The following is a 19,115-nucleotide window of genomic DNA, read 5'->3' on the forward strand; positions in this document are numbered from 1 at the left end:
CCTTAAACACAAAATAAGATGTTTTTTAAGAGACCCTGAGCTGCTCATTTCTATAGAATAAATGCAAATTGTGTGATATATAAAATTGTATGATGTGTTTATGGATTTTTATTTTGTCCATTGTTGCGTGACAGGAGCATGGATATCTGCAAAACTTTTTATTCTGTGTCCTATGGAAGAAATGAAGTAAGTTGAGGTGAGATATTCCTTTTTAGTAGCCAAATATGTGAAAAGCATAACAAAAAAGTAATATAAAATAGAGTTATTGGCAGTTGCCAACTTTAAAAGTACTGTATTAAATATGATGTTTAAATACTGTAATCCTAAAAATGTGATTACAGTATAACATTTAGGGTGATTTGGACACTTTTTGCCTTTGAGATGACTTGGAAAAAGTGTCTCAATCAACCTGAATTCGCCCCTATTTAAATTTCATGACTTGTTTTTAAAATTTGAGTCTTTGCTGCAACAACCTTGTGTGTTTCGCTGCAAGGACCCTCGACATGTTGAATTTATGCTGTATGTATAACCTGCTACACACAATCTTTAATTTGCCACCCAGCTAGGTTATGAAAATAATGTATATTTTAGTTCCAGCCTGGACTAATAGGAAACCTTTGGCCCCAAAAATGTCAAATAGTAACTGAATCCTTGTTGGCCGTTTATTAATGGTGGCGTTCCACAAACACAGGCCTCGGCTTGTTCCAGGTCCTCGTATGTGTCCACACTGAGAGTGTACAGTATAAACAGCTTGTAGAAAATTAGGAGTATTGAATTCCAATGAAATGAAACCACAAATGGGTGCTTTACAGTGTGTAAGAGCTGAAAGTCCTAATTAGGACTACTTACTAGATGGTGTCTCGCAGAAATTGCTGTGAAATTGGGCCTGGTCACAAGACCAAATGAACAGTAATTGCATTTCCTGTCAGCCTTTGAATCTTGACAAACTTACAAACCAAATAGAGATTTCCTTCTCTCCACCCCATTCAGAGGAAAGTCCAGTGGAGTTGAGCATCGAGTGTGACAGAAAATGGAGAAAATGGACAAATACTGGCTTCAGAGTCTCTCAACTGGCACCCCAAAATCATCACCTAGAAATCGCAGTGGAGACTGTTGTAACATATTTTATTTAAATGGCTAAATATTTAGAAAATTTACAAAAAAGCAAAATAGTAAATGACATAATTAGTACATTTTAATAAAAAGTCAATTTTCTTTTTCCAAGCACAATGAATATTAAGATAATTTTTATGTTTATGTAATTGTTGATTAGGAAAGTTGTCGTTTAAAGTGAGATGTATATCTATCTATCGTTCTATCTATCGTTCTATCTATCGTTCTATCTATCTATCGTTCTATCTATCTATCGTTCTATCTATCGTTCTATATATATATATATATATATATATATATATATATAGTGCTGTCAAATCGATTAATCGCATCTTTGTGTGTACACGTATACATATCAAAGTCCATAGTTTCCTTTATCATGGTTTATTCTTCCAAGATAATCACATTTCTTAAAGACAGCATAATCCTCTTGTGCAGCAATGTCTTCTCAACAGCTTATTTGTAGAGGTTCTATACTTGTATATTATGATAAACGGTCAAAAGCTCTCCCACCGTGCATCTGAACTTATTGCATGTGCGTCAAAATTTTCACGTGCGCTTCTAAAAATGGCATCACTGAACATGTGCCGTTAGAACAATAAGCCAAACAAATATATTCAACAATAAATGACTAATTAACAAAATAATTATTATACCAAATTTACATCATAAATATGTGAAAATATAAATTCTGAAATATGAAATACGGCTCTTACATTTCCAGGCCCCAATTAACAAGCATGCAGACTGATAATTACCTTTTCAACGAAAACAATGGAGTCATTCTGATATAATATTTACATCATGCATCACTTTAGAGACCTTAAGTTTCCATGATCTAGCCTATTTTCTGAAATGTCAATATTCTTTGTACGGCAGAGAAACACTCCTTGATATTTGAGGAAAGGTTAGAAGACAGGCCTTTCCAAGGTAGGCTATTAACCAACACGCATCTTAACAGTCTTTTTTAAATCTGGAAACACTTTCATGATTCTTCCAAAGACCAATGAATGTCTTGGGAAAGAGTCATCTATTATCAGGATGACATCTCCAATAGAAAGATTTTTCTTTACTTGAGTCCATTTTTGACGTCCCTGGAGCAAAGGGAAATATTCACACACACATTATCTTCCAGAATAGGTCAGCAAGACACTGCATCTGCTTCCATTTGCGACGTGCATATGTCTTCCTTTTTTTTTTTTTAAGTCCAGGGGGTAAGGCTGGTTGCCTTTTCATTAATAACAGGAGATTAGGTGTCAAGGGTTTAAGATTCGTGGGATCCTCTGTTGTAATAGTAAGGCCGTGTGTCCACCAAAGCGTTTTGTCACGCAGCTGGCGTGTTTTTTCAATTGTTTTCAATGGGAGCGCCGCGTTTTTAAAACGCCATGAGCGTAATGAGACGCTGAGCATCTTTTTCACGCTGAAGCGCTGAGCGTTCGCCGTTTTTTACAGGTTGCCGAGATTTGAAGAATGTTCAACTTTGGGTAAAACGCTCATCACTGTCTCTTTTTACCCAACCAACCAATCACAGTGGAGGAGGGGCGGGACTAATACCACACCGACCAACTGATATTCTGTATCATAGCAACGAAGCGTCTCAACTGGAAAAAAAAACTGCGCTGCCAAAACGCTCTCAAGCGCACATTGCTCTGCGTTTTCAGCTGGCTAAAAACATTTTGGTGGACACACGGCCTAAGTGGTCTGTCGTTTATTAATGCTTCCACTTCACACAAGAGTGTATGCAAGCTCTCATCATTTGAACAAGTGTTTGTTCCTTCAGCACAGATCTTAGAATTTTTCTAATTTACCTGCCTTTCCTGCACTCTACCGAAATGAGATCCAAAAGCTGGGTTGAAAATCCACTGTATTCCCTTTCGCATGAGAGTGCTTTCAATTTCTGATGGGTTCCAATGACTGTTGAATGGCTTTGCCCTGTTCAATCTCAGCACCTATGAAATTAGTACCGTTGTCACTTCTCATGACTGACACCTGAGCTCTCCTGCACACAAAGCGTCGGATGGCATTTAAACACGAGTCTGTGTCCAGTGTATGTGTAACTTCAATATGCACGGCTCTTGTTGTCAGGCAGGTAAACAATGCACTATATCTTTTAACATGACTTCTACCTTGTCTGATTTCAAACGGTCCAAAGTAGTCCACCACGACACTGGTTGATCTGGTATTATTCTGTCGTGTGGCAGCTCGGACATCTTCTGCTCTACAGCCTTCTCTCTGATCTTTCTATATGGCACACATCTTGAGAGAAACAACTTCGAAAGCACATACCGGTAGTTTCCTATTCTCTCATGAATGTCTCTTAAGATTAAATTTGCGACGTGAGATTTTGGGTAGGCTATTGGATGCTTTACATGTACAGTACAAGACGACCTCCAACATTCATCAATCTATCCTAAAGTATTGGATCCAGTTTAGAAAGGCAACTGTTCTTTTTAACAGATGGGTACCTTTTTGCAACATGGACATTTTTTTTCTTTGAATCTTTGACTTTGAGTGAACTTGATGATTTCATTTTCAGCCCTTGTTAAGTCTTGCTTTGTTAGAGCTTTGCCGTTTTCTGCTGTGGATTTCGTTTCACAACTCTGAACTTATCTGTCTTTGGCTGTTTTTTTTATTGCTGCTCTGTATATCCTTGAGATGAAGGATGTCTTTAATTTGTACCAGTCAGAGTAATAATTGATCAATTTGTTCAATGTTCACAGCATCTGGGACATCCACGGCAGACATAAGATTGACTGAGGCCGAGTGTTCAAACTCACTGTGATCCACTTTTGTTGATAGATCAGGATTTGTCTCAGGCCTCTTGACCTCTGGTTCTTTGAGATAAGGAAGACCATGGATCCAGCTCACGTTTCTCATGAACCTTACACAAGTAGCTCCCCTGGATGCACAATCAGATGGGTTCATTTAAGTAATGGAGTTGTTTTCAGTGTAAGTTATGTGTTCTTTTACTCAAGTATGCTTTTCAGGAAGTCTTTAGACCTCTGATATATATATATGTATATATATATATATATATATATATATATATATATATATATATATATATATATATATATATATATATATATATATATACTGTACATACATACACACACATAATCCAAAAAATAGCTGAATTTATAAAAATTACCCCGTTCAAAAGTTTACATTCCCTTGATTCTTAATAGTGTGTGTCATTACCTGGTTGATCCACGACTGTTTTTTGTTTTGTTTTTTGATTGATGTTCTTGAGTCCCTTGTGTGTCCTGAGCAGTTAAACTACCAAATGTTTTTCAGAAAAATCCTTCAGGTCCTGCAATTTCTTCAGTTTTTCTGACTCTTTTGCATATTTAAACCCTTTCCAGCAGTGACTGTATGATTTTGAGATGCATATTTTCACACTGAGGACAATTGAGGGACTCAAACACAATAGGTGTTCAAACATTCACTGATGTGTGAGTGTGTGTGTGTATATATACTGTAGCATGTTGTGTTCATATTCTGGGCACTTGTGTTCACTTGTAAATAATGTAGAATGCATCGTGTGTGTGTATTAGTCAATCAATCAAGTGTGCCTCAGAAATCCAGATTAGAACGGCTAAAAGAACCATTAAAGCATCCGTCGCCAATGATGGCAGCAATTACAGGGAATTATTTCCGTTTAGGCATCCCTTTATTTTATAAGAGGCCGCCGTGAAAGAGATCTGCCAGGATCAGTTTTGGCACGACGCTGAAAGTTTCTGAGGTTTCAGAGCTCATAAAAAGTTGTCACTTAATTTCAAACAGCAACCACAGTTGAATGGACTTTGTATCCTTCTGGAGAAGCCATCAAGAGCTTGAGGTCTGCTGGTTATCGATGGGGGGACGGAAGTGGTTAGAGGAAACTTTTATTCTTCAGTTGTCATTCCAAATCATTAAGACTTTGTTTGACCCACAAGCCATTGGATAATTAAGGGTTTCTTTCGCTCGAATGCTATAGCAAACGCGCCTGTCTGGCGTCACTTGTCATTCTTCTGAGTAACGCAAGATTATTTATGAGTCCAATGGTGCATACCTGACTAAACTGTGATGGTTGCGAAGTAGCCAAGACATAATCGTAAGGCCTGGAATTACATACCGCGCTGTGATATGCATGAGCGGCTAATTCTTTTAAGGTTGGTTTACTTAGGAGGCCACGTAACTGAGAATAGTACTGAAATTAATGTTATTGTAATTGACATTCATAATATTATCTGATGTAAAATGTTCCCGATTCACTATCAGAAACCGTTTGAAAAATGCGACGTGGTAGTCGGTTGTGTAATGTGTTGCAGTTTATTGCTCTTACAGGGATGTTTTGGCACATTCGGATCCATTGATCTGATTAGCATGTTGGACTGAAACAGTGGTTCGGGCAGCTGAAGTGTTTCGGAGCTGCCAGCGCAGTGGCGCTACATTGTAAAAGCAAAACAAAACACATGCTCAAGTGAAAACATCTGGTCTCCGTACTGTAGAGCGCTCGTGCTGAGTGCGTTTTTTTTTTTTTTTTTTTTTTCACGATTGGATGAAATAAGCAGAACTATTACGCCTCTCATTCACAGGTTTAGACTGGGCTTGTCGTGAAATGAAACCAAAACATAATAATGTGTAAACACAAAGTACGGGACATTTGAGCTCCCCCGCCTCGGCTAAGACATCCAAAGCATTAAGGTTTCTTTTGATGAGAGCTGGTCCCAAGTGAAAATGACAATGGAGGGCCTCAGAAAGGAGTCCAAGCATTAAATGTGTTTGTTAAATGTCTGGGTTTCCTTCCGAACAGTGAATTTTAGTTATGGTCTTCGCCAACCTCCTACTCGCACACAGCCACAGACCCTCAGTAGCCCTCAAAAACTACATCTACATTGTGATCTAGGAAAAACTTCTAGCTTGTATTCATTGCCATCTCAGATTCAAATGCAATTTCAGGCACATGGGTCATATTTTTTGCATAATGAGTCCATTATATTACATAGGCCAAATATATAGGCCTATTTACTCTACTGGTTTTGAAAAAAAAATTCTTTAAGAAATATTTTTATCAACAGTGACAGTAAAAACGCTTATCTTTATGATTTTACAAAAAGATCTGTTTCAAATAAATCTTCTTCTTCTTGATAAATTATAATAAAATAAATTCTTCTTGACACTGAAGACTGGAGAAATGTACCGGTAATAATGCCGAAAATTCAGTTTTGACATCACAGGAATAAATAAAATTTTGTAACATAAAAAAACCCGTTTTAAAATAGTTATAATATTCATAATATTGCTGTTTTAACTGTATTTTGAAAACATAAAAAATGTATACTGACCCCAAACTTTTTAGTGTGTGTATCCATATATACATATTTAGTTGTTTTAAGCAGATGCATAGAAACAGATCTAAGCTGCAGATGTACCGTGTGTTTACACTGTGCAGGGAAGGCATGAATGTATTTACATTGAATTCCAATCGCAGGAAAGACTGTATAATGTTCAGAAGGTGATTGCTTATTGTCATGACTGTGCTAGGATCAGATTTTTCCAGGTCAAACTGCTACCCTGTGATCCAAAGGAAAGATTTTGGAATGGAACTTCTCATTTAGGACAAGAACATTTAAATCTCCAGTGCTACAACATGCTATGTCCCGTCAGATTTACACTTCTCTTTAATGATGGAAATAAAGAAAGATTATTTAGTGTCATTTATGATACTAGAACACATTTCAAGCTAAATTGCACAAAGAAAGTTTGTCTCCATCAGCGATACGATCTTACCTCAGAGAAAATTGCTTATGTACAACTGTGGACCATGTCATTGTTCATTCTCTCTATTTCTTCTGATGTTTTTTCCCCACTGTAGTTTCATTGAAATCTTTCCCTCCACAGTAGCTCTCAAATCTCATTTGCACTTCTGCTTGATCAAGTTTGTTGTGATGTGATATTGTGATTCTGAAGGTTTGCCGACCTGTGGTGTTGCATTTATAGGACAGTTAAGTGACTCTTGAATGACTCTTTAATCTGCATGTGTGAAACTGTTCAGATGCCAGCTACAAATCACCATATCTGTTTCCATTTGAATTTACTAAATAAATATTTGTAATAAATAATAGTCATGTAAAAATGTACACTAAAATGATGTTTAGTTGGTGCAAGCAAAAGGATTAATGGTGTACGTTTTACAAGAAAATACCGAATCAGTCTTTTTACTTCCAAAATTAATTCAAGGTGTAATTTGCAGTTTCTTTGCAATTATTTGTGAAATTTACTAATTCCATCCTGAGTGAAAATTGTTTCAAATTTTTTTTCATTTTATGCAATCCATAAAATCTAAAAATAACCACATAACCAAAATAACGAAAGGAATCTCCTCTAGCACATTAAATGATTATATGATTGAAGGGTTCACGGTTTTCAGATGGAATTAAGATAAAGCCTTCGAAATAAAACACAATATTATGACAGCTTTTCCCAGCATTTGATCTTGTGGTTTGTACTGCCGAGACAATATCTTCAGGCACATTACGAACACACTGGTCTCTAATTGCTGCATCATTGGCATGAAATAAGTGTATATACAATATACCTACAAGACTTCTCTGAAACTCCATGCGTGTAATTGAAGAAACTCTTCACACAGTTTTGCTCTTGCAGGAACGAGGTTGATTCTGAGGCAGGACCCCGTCAGTCACGTCCCGCAGTCACTTTCATTTCCAACAGCCCCTTTTGTTTTACTGTTGATCTACAGGCTCTAAACTTTTCAGCTTGACATAAGGAATGTGTGCATTTCATCATGTTTTTGACAGTGCAAAAGAGGACGGTTTGTTCTCGCGCGCAGCAAAGGCTGCCGGCCCGTGTTTGCCTTGGACGCCAATGAATAACATTGTATGTGGAGAGGAAATTAAAAATGCAGGGTTGTAGTTTACAAGAGAGTGGAACTGATTTAACGCACCCAATCCTCTCCTTCTCATTTTTTTTCTAGCCGCTGTTCTTCCAAGGCAACCAAATCGGCCGCAGCTGAGAGATGGTAGAGCTCTCTTGTGTCGCCAATATTAAGAGCGCCGAGGCTGCCAGTTCCTCTCGTCTACTGAGCTGTGATGGTGTGAAAGGTAAATGAGTTATGAAATCCAAATGCTGCACGTTTCTCAGCTCTCTCTTGCACTGATCTTCCTCGTTTTATGCATTTGCAAGGAATGTTTAAGATCTATGGTCAAACTGTTACGACAAAACACATTTAGTGTGTATCTTGTTATCCTATCCTACAGAATGTTGTCTTAGTAGAATTTATACATGTGCATTTATGTTTAGATACTGAAGCCCCTTTCATAACGCCAGCGACAAAGTGACATGATCCCATTCATTTTAATAGAGCTGTCGATATCCGGCAACAGTCAGAGTCATTGAAGAACAGAGATGCAAACCTCCCGTAGACTTATATTGAACTCCCACGAACAGAAGCTCAATTGCTTGACGCATGACAACAAACTTCATTGCTTCTTGCAGGAGCTCAAACGTGCTGCGTAACACGAGAATGAACCTCATTGGTTCTTGCTGAAGCTCAAATGTGCTGCGTAAAATAAGAATGAATCTCATTGGTTCTCGCATGTCAAGTGAAAATGCTTGAGCTTCCATTTATCACAACTGATGTGTGAGTTGATGAATGTTTATTTGTGAATAAAAGCCTAAATTCAATCTGTTCATCATTAAAAGCATTTGAGCCTCTTCAGAAAATGTGGACTAAACCTCTCAATTCATATGGATTAGTTTTATGATTTCTTTATGAACTATTTAAAGCGACAAAGCGGTAGCATAGCTGTCAACAGAGGGACAGAAAGCTCTCAGATTTCATTGAAAATATCTTCATTTGTGTTTTGAAAAAATAACTAAAATCGTACAGGTTTGGATTGACGTGAGGGTGAGTAATGAACTAACCCTTTAAAGTGTCAGTCAGATTAAATTATTTAAATAAAGTTAATGGCATTAAACATATTTAATTAATTAAATATAAGCACACTAAAATCAATGTATTTACTCAGTATTCTAGAAACCTCTGCTTAGGATTCATAAACATTTGTGTGTCTCTAAAGATGTACAGTATACGGCCTTGCATGTCTATCTCTAAACCTTTAAAAGTGTGTGTGCTAGATCTAACCTTTACATATGATTATCTATGGATACCTGATAAAATCTGAAAAATATGATGTATTTAAATACGGTATATATATATATATAAAATTCTACATATTTAAAAACTAAGTTATATTGGTGTAATTTATCATATATTATAATTAAAGCTGTTCTTGTGGATATGGATGGGTCATGTCCCTTTCCTTTCACCCTTTTTTTTTCTTTAGAACAGACTTGTGCTGAGAGTGTCTGATGTGATGGCTCAGTGAATGGGGTTTTGCATTCTGAATCAGCCGGCATCAACGATCCATGCCGTCTTTTCATCAATAATGAAGTCTCCGCTGCCTGGCCCACTGGTGACCGCCCTCATCATCATTACTTCTTAACACGGCCTCTGGGAACATCTAGGTGTGAGCAGAATGGTGAGTACATTGTGATGCTCTGTGTTATTACGCTGACATTCACGCCTGTCAGATATTCTTATTCATACAGGTGAATACTTGTTTTAAATGCCGGAAAAGATTAGAGGTGAATCTACTTGTCAGTTATGCCATGTTTCTGGTGGAGTTTTTTTTGTTTTTTACCCTTTTACTGAGTTATTTTAGTCTTGGTTTTGGTTCCAGAACTTCAGTAGACTTGCAACACAACGCTTCCCTATAAATCACCAAGAGATGGCGACATTGCACAAACATACACGTGTGTGACCGTCTTACTCAATATTTCCTCTTTTAAATGTCCTGTCTTCACTCTTCCCGCTGTTTCAATAGCATTGGAGATGAATTATGTGACAGGGAAGGATGTCTGCGCGTTTGTGCGGCCGTAGAGGGTACACGGACACGCACCGCTGATTTACGGTTATGTTTGAAACTCCTTGATAAATATTTGATGCAGTGGCAGCAGTCAGTGGGAGCTAAAGGAGGTGCAGCAGACAGGTCCGAGACCACAGGGAGGAAAACCCATACGATTGTGTCGGAAAAATAGGGGGGGGAAAAGTGTCATTTAGGAGAAGCATGAAGTTTCAGGGCAGGCTAAACGAGATGGATGAAGTGGTAGCTGAGCTGTTTGCATAGGACAAACACTAGACGGGGGTCTGCTTCTAATGATCGCAGGGAAGACGCTGGGCCTACGGGGTCGCGCCAGAGGAATTTTCCTAAAAACACAGACTTCATCCCAGCCCAAGATAGACAGGAAAAGAGCGAACAGTCGAGCGAGGACCCTCCAGAGAGCAGTGAAGTTTTTTTCCAGGAGGGTTTGGCGTGTTCTTGTGGCGCCGGCATGGGTGTTAGCTGACGAGAGGCCGTCATTCTGCGAACCCGCGTGTGGTTACTGAGCGGAGGCTCTCGCCGCGCTCACTCGTACAGGGAGAAGACCCTGTTTGCTAAACCGAACCCTAAGAAAATTAAAAGCTAGTTAGGAGATGACACATTTGTTGGGAGGGGAGAGCTAATATTTTCTGTCTTAGCACACCATGACATCCTCATAAATGTGAGGAAAAAAATGACTTCTTCCCAAGTGAGATGATGAGTAATCAACTTTGATACATAAGCGGCATTTTGAGATATTTTATATAACATTTTGCACATTTATTTTTATATATTCAACTGTGTATATAGACATTTATATATATATAGTCAATAAATATAATAACATTATTGTATGACGTGTCAAATACACACACACATATGTAAATATATGTATACAGTATTATACAGTTTAATAAAATCATGTATTTGTACGTAGTTATAAATGTAATATAAATTGTGTTTTGCAAATGTACTATTATTAATGTAACTTAAACTAATGAAATAAGATACTAAGTGACATTATATACAATAAAATTAATGTATAACATAAATACATATCTATATGTATTTTTGTGTGTATGTATGTATATATATATATATAAATATATATATAACGAATTAAATTAATAATTCTTCATCATTCAGTGATTTTAAATGTAATTTGCATTTTATCATGTCATGTAATTAGTTTGATTTTCAATCGATTAACAGCACTAATAAAAACACATAATTCCTAACCGTTTTAAGCTTAAGTGGAGCGTATATGAACTATAAATCAATCATTAGCATTCCTGTAACATGTAATAAGCTATCACAATCTGTGTCAGAGCCTTATAGTGCAGTAACATCAAATGTAAATAACATGTTAGCACAGACACGTTCGCATCATTTAGCATGATTATAGTGCGCGATCCGTTCCAAACTGACAGTGGACAGAATGCTATGAAAATGATGTGAGACATGAAAATACACACACACTCGTGGCGTTTGAGGTCTACCCAGGATTTTTTCATTCATCATGATGAGTGACTGATAACATTTTAATGCACTCTGACTCAAGTACTCTGTAGCTAGTCCAGATTCAAGAATTGCAGATTCAGGAGTTAAGAAGAGCGCAACCTTTTTTTATTTTTTATTAACTCCATATATTTCTTTGTTTGTGATTGACATGTCTGAACAGGATTAAGGCAGTTGGGTGTACAATGCAGTACCTGGGATTGATTTAGCTCTTTCCAAACACTCACCACAGCTGTTTGTTTTTACTATTGCATTATGGACACACTGAAATCTCTGCTTTCTCGTTCCAACACAGCAAAAAAGATCTAATCTACACCTTGTATAAAGCAGAAGAGAAAGAATAAAACCTCCCATGCCATCTGATTTCTTTAAGCTTGTAAAGACCCTTTTACAAGACTTGTGCCAGGCATCATTGGATCTTTTTGAGATTCCCCCCCCCCCCTTCCAAAAAAAAGATTAGAGAGGCAAAATCATGTGTAAAAACTGCTACAGCAATTAAGGTGTAAATTTGGACTTGTCGTTGTAAAGAGCAAATTAGTATTTTTGGATATCGCATAAAAAAAAAACGCTGGATGGAAACGCCAAGATGCGCCTAAAAATGCACCTAAAAAACGTATGCGATCAATTGAGGCGTATACATTTTGTAGACTTGCATAAACTACGATGGAAACACATTTATTGAATAAATGCAACAAATACAGCGTCTCAAATGTTGGTTTGATCATGATGAAATGCCTTAGCCATAGTCAGTCATCAAAAATTTGGTTTAAATGTCCTACCAGAATTATCTCGTATGATTGTATTCCCAAACACCAGGCAGCCGAACTCAAGATGACATGAGAGTTTTTATTGCGTTTCATCTGCACAAATAATTTATGATGGAGGAAAAAAGAGCCACAGTGGCTTCCCCAATTGCAGCAACTTCCGCTTTTATCAGATATTTTGCGTCAATTTCCCTGGAAGTGACTATTTTGTTCTCTTGAACGCATAGGATGGAAGATGCTTTATTTGCAAATGTTTTATGTGATATTACAATTTTGCGCACAAGTTAAATTCGCAACTTTGGATGGAAACCGCCATTGCCAGGGATTGCACTGGAGCTGTTGCTTTACTCCATAGAGCTCAATGCATTGTTGTATTCAGTTGTAACGTACATAATATAGTATAACAATGTCTAAATAGTAGGGGTGTGCCAAAAAAATCGATTCACAGAAGAATCTAGATTCTCATTGGCAACGATTCAGAATCGATCTGAAATGTCCAAGAATCGATTTAATAAATAAATAAAATCAGCTGGCTGTTCGCCTCCATTTTTGTAACTAGCCTATACGGGACGTGAGCGGCAAATCACTAAAACAAAAAGGAAGCAAATGGATGAGAGGGAGATCTTTCGTTCCTACCATTTGCATGTGTTTTAAGTCCTGTCAGTTTAACAGGGCGTGCTTGACAGGGCATAAGAACGAGCAGAGAGAGAGAGAACCGGTCGCGCGCGCGCACTCACCCGAGCGCTGTCTGCTCTCTCTCTTTCCCTCGCGCATATGAATCAAAATCAATTAATACGATGGTGTCGGGAAAAAAACTCTCCAGTGATGAAATGGTTTCTGTGTTGACAAATCTTGTGCGATATCCTAAACTGCCGAATGCATTGCTTGTTTTTTCTGTTTACATTTCATTGTGAATGCTGCTACGTCAGAGCGGCCAAAGCGTCAACAAGATTCCCCGTACTTTTTGACAAGCGTCCTTGACAGGGCGGCCATAGCTTTTTTGCAGCTCAAGTCGGCGGCGGTGTGAAATCAGCCGCAGACCAACGCACACTGCAGTGCTTCACGAAACTCCCTGCCAACTCCGAGAGGGCAAAAAAAAAAAAAAAAAAAAAACTCGGTCTATCGCTGCTTCATCGCCAGGTAGCTTAGGGGTAGGACTATTATTCATTTTGAAAGAAGCACTTTATTTTCATAACTTGTTATTCTTTAAGTTACTGTGTCTGACTGAGAAATATAGATGTTTTTTTTGTCTTCACCGGTTGTGTTCTACATGATATTTGTGGTAAACTGCATCTATTTTCAACCATTTTGTATTATGAAGAAGCACTTTTGTTTTGTTCCAACTTATTTTATAGCTAGATACTAATGAGTAGCAATTGAGAACCAAACCAGACAATGTTTTTGATAAAAGGCACTTCCCTGAGAATTGAACTTAATAAATGTGAAAAAGACACTTTAAAGTCTCCGTTTGTCATTCTGTATAGCAAAGCAGATGAGAGTAGATCATGATCAGAAACCCGATTAGAAATCATTATGGATAAAATCGAATCGAATCGTTTTGAATCGAAAATCTTTTTGAATCGAAAATCGATTTTGAATCGAATCGTGGCCTCAAGAATCGGAATCGAATCGAATCGTGAGATGGTAAAAGATTCCCACCCCTACTAAATAGACAATTTATATTGGTTTATATTATATGGAGTGGGTCTTATTCAGAGCTGTTATACCTGAATGCACAATGCAAAATATTCAAAATGAGCCGGTTCTTATTAGCCAATCAAAAACCTGCAGTGCAACCTCCTTGTTCCAATGTTTGAACGAATTAACCTGTTCTTTTAGTGAATCAGAACCATTCAGCACTACCAGTGTAGTTCGATTTCCGTAGGAATGAATCTTTCGAGCTGGTTCTGTATAGTGAACCAAACCCATGCACTCTTAAAAATAATGGTTCTAAAAGAGTCTTTCATTGAAAAGTTCTTAATTATTAATCTAAAGAACCTTTTTTTCCATTATAATAATAATAATAATAATTCATTACATTTATATAGCGCCTTTCTGGACACTCAAAGCGCTTTACATAGAAGGGGGGAATCTCCTCAACCACCACCAATGTGCAGCATCCACTTGGATGATGCGACGGCAGCCATATTGCGCCAGAACGCCCACCACACACCAGCTTACTGGTGGAGAGGAGACAGTGATGAAGCCAATTAGTATATATAGGAGGATGATTAGGAGGCCATGATGGACAGAGGCCACTGGGCAAATTTGGCCAGGATGCCGGGGTTACACCCCTACAGATTATATAAAATCTTTTGTGCAATGGAAAGGTTCCATTGATGTTAAACAGAAGGTTCTTCAAGGAACCATCAAATGCCAATAAAGAACCCTTATTTTTAAGAGTGCAGAACATATAAATGACTTATGTTGTACTCAAGGCTTGTGAGACTTAGTGTTAAGATCAGTTTAAAGATGTGCATCAGTTAAAAGTAAACTCAGTGAAAGTCTTTGGGATGTGCTGGAGGACACTTTACAGAGTTCTGGACTAAAAGTTGATGTTTTTCCATTAAGAGGTGCATCAATCAGGAGTCGAGTACGGTGTAAAGTCTACTCCAGCACATCCCAAAGACTTTCAATGAATTTAAGGTCTGGATTCAGAGATGCCAATTCATGTGTGAAAATGACTCTTCATGCTCCCTCCCAACCATTCTTTCACAATTTGAGCCTGATGAATCTTGACATTGTCATCCTGGAATATGGCCATGTTGTCTCATCCTACATAGTTGTTTAAGAAATGAAAAGCTACACACTCTATCAATTAGTGTTAGAAGAACTGTTGCTAAACATAAATAACATGCTCGAAACATAATAATCACTGCAATAATGATCCAATAATTGACTCTTAAGCATTTGCCGATTTAAATCCAAACATCTACTTTTTTTTTTTTTTTTTTTTTTTTGGGCCGGGCAGTGTATTATATTTATGTTATTGAAATGATCCGAACAATTTGCAATGGAATTCCATTTCTTTATTTCTTCCCCAAAATATTTCTTACTCAACATTTCCATTAACAATTCTTTTAGTTCTTTTAAGGAGCAAGAATTATTTTAATAGGAATCAGATCTGAAATTGTAAAATTTTGTATGATTCAAATCCCTAACTTTAAGTGATCATAACGATACATACATTCTCTAGAGATATGTAGCCTATATGACGTCACCTTGAATATCTAAACCAGAATGGGGCGTTAGATATATACTGATGTTTTCCAGAATTTAATAAAATATTCGCATTTTTACGGCGGGATGTCAGACTTCCCTTGAAAAGCCTCACAGAGCTTGATGGAGCTGTGTGACAAAAGTGAAGCTGATAAATTCATCTGTCATCCAGCAAAAACACATCAAACTCCGGATCATGTGAATAAACACTCATGTTTACCTAGGGGCTGTCCCAGCAGCTTGAGTTTTAATTCGTCCTTGTGCATTTTTACAGATCCATAAATATCCAAACGCACACTGCGGCGTAGCATAACAAGGACCAAGAAAAATAATCCCGGGGAAGTCGAGATACAGAGACTGTGTGTTCGTTCTGAGGGAGAGGAATTCGATTGCTATACATTAATTAAGTCGTGGCTTCTCTAGAATGACAGGTAGGAGTAGTCACCAGAGGGCCGTCTGATGACGTGCCAAGAGTGCACTGGCCGGTGTGTGTATGAGTGATTTATGAAGCCCTCAATATGTGAGGGGGTTGTATTCAAAGGCTTGTATTTTTAAGCTTGGTACACATATGTGAAGTTTTCGGCGGGCGAGCCTCTTAAGACATCATTTATCCTTTATCACACAGCCATGTTGATAACAACCTCCGGCGCACACGAGGCAAACATCTATGGGGATTCTGGCAGCTGTCAGCTTCCAACCACTTCCAGGGCAAGACACATAAATAAAAAGGCCAGTGTTTAGATCCCAGCCAGCCTGCCTTTATTCGTTTATAATACAAGGATGTTAAATAGGAAGTAATTGCACAGCATATTGAATCGTTTCCTTCCTGTACAGACAGTGCTCTCATTTGGACCGTCCCATGACACCCTAACGGCTGTCGCTTTGTTCTTCTCGAAGGAATCTGTGATTTAAAGTTTGTTTAATCAGCCATTTAAAAGTGCATCATTAATTAAGGAGAAAAAATTGGTGTTTATTGAGGAGGTCATTTTTAGTTTTGTATTAGGTCGTAACTATTATAACGGTCTGACCCCAATAATTAAAGCTTGATCCCACCCAAAGGAAGTCAGAACAAAGGTTAAGACTTAAAACGTCCATATTATTATTTAATGTATGCGCATAACAGAGAAGTACGTCTGGTTACTTTTTGAGTTCTGTGAATTCGGATATACCACTCTTGTCACATACTCTTTTTCGCCTACTATATAGTAGGGAAGTATGAGTTTCAGCAGCAGTTTTTCCTGACATTCATAAAGTGAGTCCATCAAAAATCGCTCTAACAAAATATAAGCCATGAAGTTTTACCTCAGGAAGACCTTGGAAGGATAATATACAAAGAACAAACATTTATGAGCTGTAAAATTGTAAAGTCTGCCTGGGTAAAGTGATTTTAGTTTCTAAAGTTGTCAGTAAGACAAGTTTGTTTGAATAATCCCTGGTAGATTTAGATGTACTTCAGTCAATAATGTTCAAGACCACCTCAGAGAGACTGAACCAACATATTTTTTTTTTATAAAAACATACTGTAGTAAACCATACTACTACTATTACAGCCTTTTACTAATAATGATACAACTAATGACAGTTAAATTATGATTACAATTATCATTATTTGTGTTTTTTTCTAATTGCTGGTTGGATTCAATGAAGCAGTGGAAATTTCAGCAGCAGCTATCGTTTTCATTTTCCAGGTACAAAAAAAAGTAAGATTAGGTCATTTTGTCATATTAATATACCGCCGTTTCCATTTCAAAACCAAATGAATGACTCTTCCTCCTCCTAAATTAGCATGAGATGGTTATACGATATAAAATGTCTTCTGCGTTTCCAAATCCACAAAAAAAAAACGGGGCAAAATTGAACTCTGCCAGGACGTGGCTCTTTTACAAGAAAATGCAGCGACCGCAAATTGCGCTCAACAATTCCAGTGCTCCTGGAGCTGACCACTTTAAAAACGTCCTGCTTCAGGATTATAAATGCTGTTTGATGGCTCCGTCATTACATCCCGAGCAGAGGGGGCGTAGTCGGCAGGCGGGTGTCCGCCATCTTGTGGGGTCAGGGAGGGTCGGGGATCTTTTTGATGTGGGCGGGGACTTTAAGCCCCCATCGCCACAAGGTTCTGAGGTTCTACAACAGGAAGTACACAAAGCAGCAGGCCTAATAATAAGACAATCACACAACTCAGTGTGCAGAATCTAAAACATACACCGTTAAACAGGGTTGGGCAATATTGAGAGCTGAAGAATTGGCTTCTGTTCAAGTTAATGAGTGTGAATTGGAACTTGAATCAGTGTGACAGGAAGAGGAATGTACTAATATGCGATTTAATACAATTCAGCAGTGTCACAAAACAAAAGAATTTATTAGTCCACCGTACACTGTAAAAAAAGAAATGAGAAAAACCACTAGAAAATGAATTACAAAGAAATGGCAAGTAACCCATTGAATTATTCGTGAAATTATCAGAAACTCTTAACTAGTATTTACTTGTAAAACATACTCCAATAATATTTTATTCTTGTTTTTTTTTTACTGTGTAAGAACATACATTTTCACGAATTATGCTTATTTATTCAAAGATATGTTGTTTTTATTATTATTTCTTGATGTTTAGAATACATGATCAGTTTTCTGAACTGATTAGACATATTTTAAACTAAGTTCAGCACTGTCAAAACAAAACTGTTTTTAATTTTGTCGTACAGCACTACAAGATGTCTTCTTTCAGATCACTGTATGAAAATAATTATTGTCATACAAATTTTTATCTATTAATTATTTAACAAATTGGAACATTCTGGGAAACAAAGGCTCCTCCAGCCTGATATATAAATATATTTACTCTACATTTTATATAATTTAATAAATTAACTTTCATTTAATTTAATAAATTAGCTTGTTTATGTGATTTATGAGTATTATATATATATATATATATATATATATATATATATATATATATATACTCATAAAACACACACACACACACACACACACACACACACACACACACACACACACACACACACACACACACACACACACACACACACACACACACGCACGTTAAAAGCTACAACAGTTGCTAAGCTACAAAACTTGATATAAAATCTGAACTACATTTACTGACGCAATTCAAATTCAGTTCGGAATGGCACACAACCCTGCTGTAGACACGCTCTCGTCACATGTGACTTAAATGGATGACTATAAAATGACTATTATGTAGTATGGATTGATCACCAAACATGTACAAAGAGCCCATTGTCCGCACCTCTCATACTAGTGTAAACACTCTAAACATAGAGATGTGATGCTGTGTAATCATACTTAATTATCATAATGCTCTGACATGAGCAACGTGTTTGATAATTGTTCGTCACATGATATCAGCAGTGATGATTCGCCAACACGTCACACTTTCCGTGGCATCAGCGGACCAGCGTGTTTCGAGGCTCTGACCCCTGGATCTGTCAAACGCCAGGGATCAGTAGGTCAGAGGAGGTCCTGTGGGCATGACGGTTGTCTCTTAGACGTTTATTGTCTGCTGTGAGACATGCTTCCAGTAAACAGGGCC

The 19,115-nt window shown here is 37.5% G+C and overlaps 1 protein-coding gene across 8 annotated transcripts in view; it reads left to right on the forward strand.

Annotated features, from left to right (window-relative positions):
- The window catches only part of runx2b (RUNX family transcription factor 2b), a 132,303-nt gene that overhangs the window by 15,245 nt on the left and 97,943 nt on the right, over positions 1-19,115 (forward strand). For 5 of the 8 annotated variants that reach the window (XM_079584833.1, XM_079584837.1, XM_079584840.1 and 2 more), the window contains exons 3-4: positions 8,093-8,219; positions 9,465-9,659. The gene's annotated coding sequence lies outside the window, so the exon portion shown is untranslated. The remainder of the gene's footprint in view (positions 1-8,092; positions 8,220-9,464; positions 9,660-19,115) is intronic. The other 3 variants (XM_079584839.1, XM_079584842.1, XM_079584834.1) reach the window with 1 other exon arrangement.

The sequence above is a fragment of the Phoxinus phoxinus genome (assembly GCF_949152265.1).
Source record: "Phoxinus phoxinus genome assembly, chromosome: 16".
Taxonomy (NCBI): domain Eukaryota; kingdom Metazoa; phylum Chordata; class Actinopteri; order Cypriniformes; family Leuciscidae; genus Phoxinus; species Phoxinus phoxinus.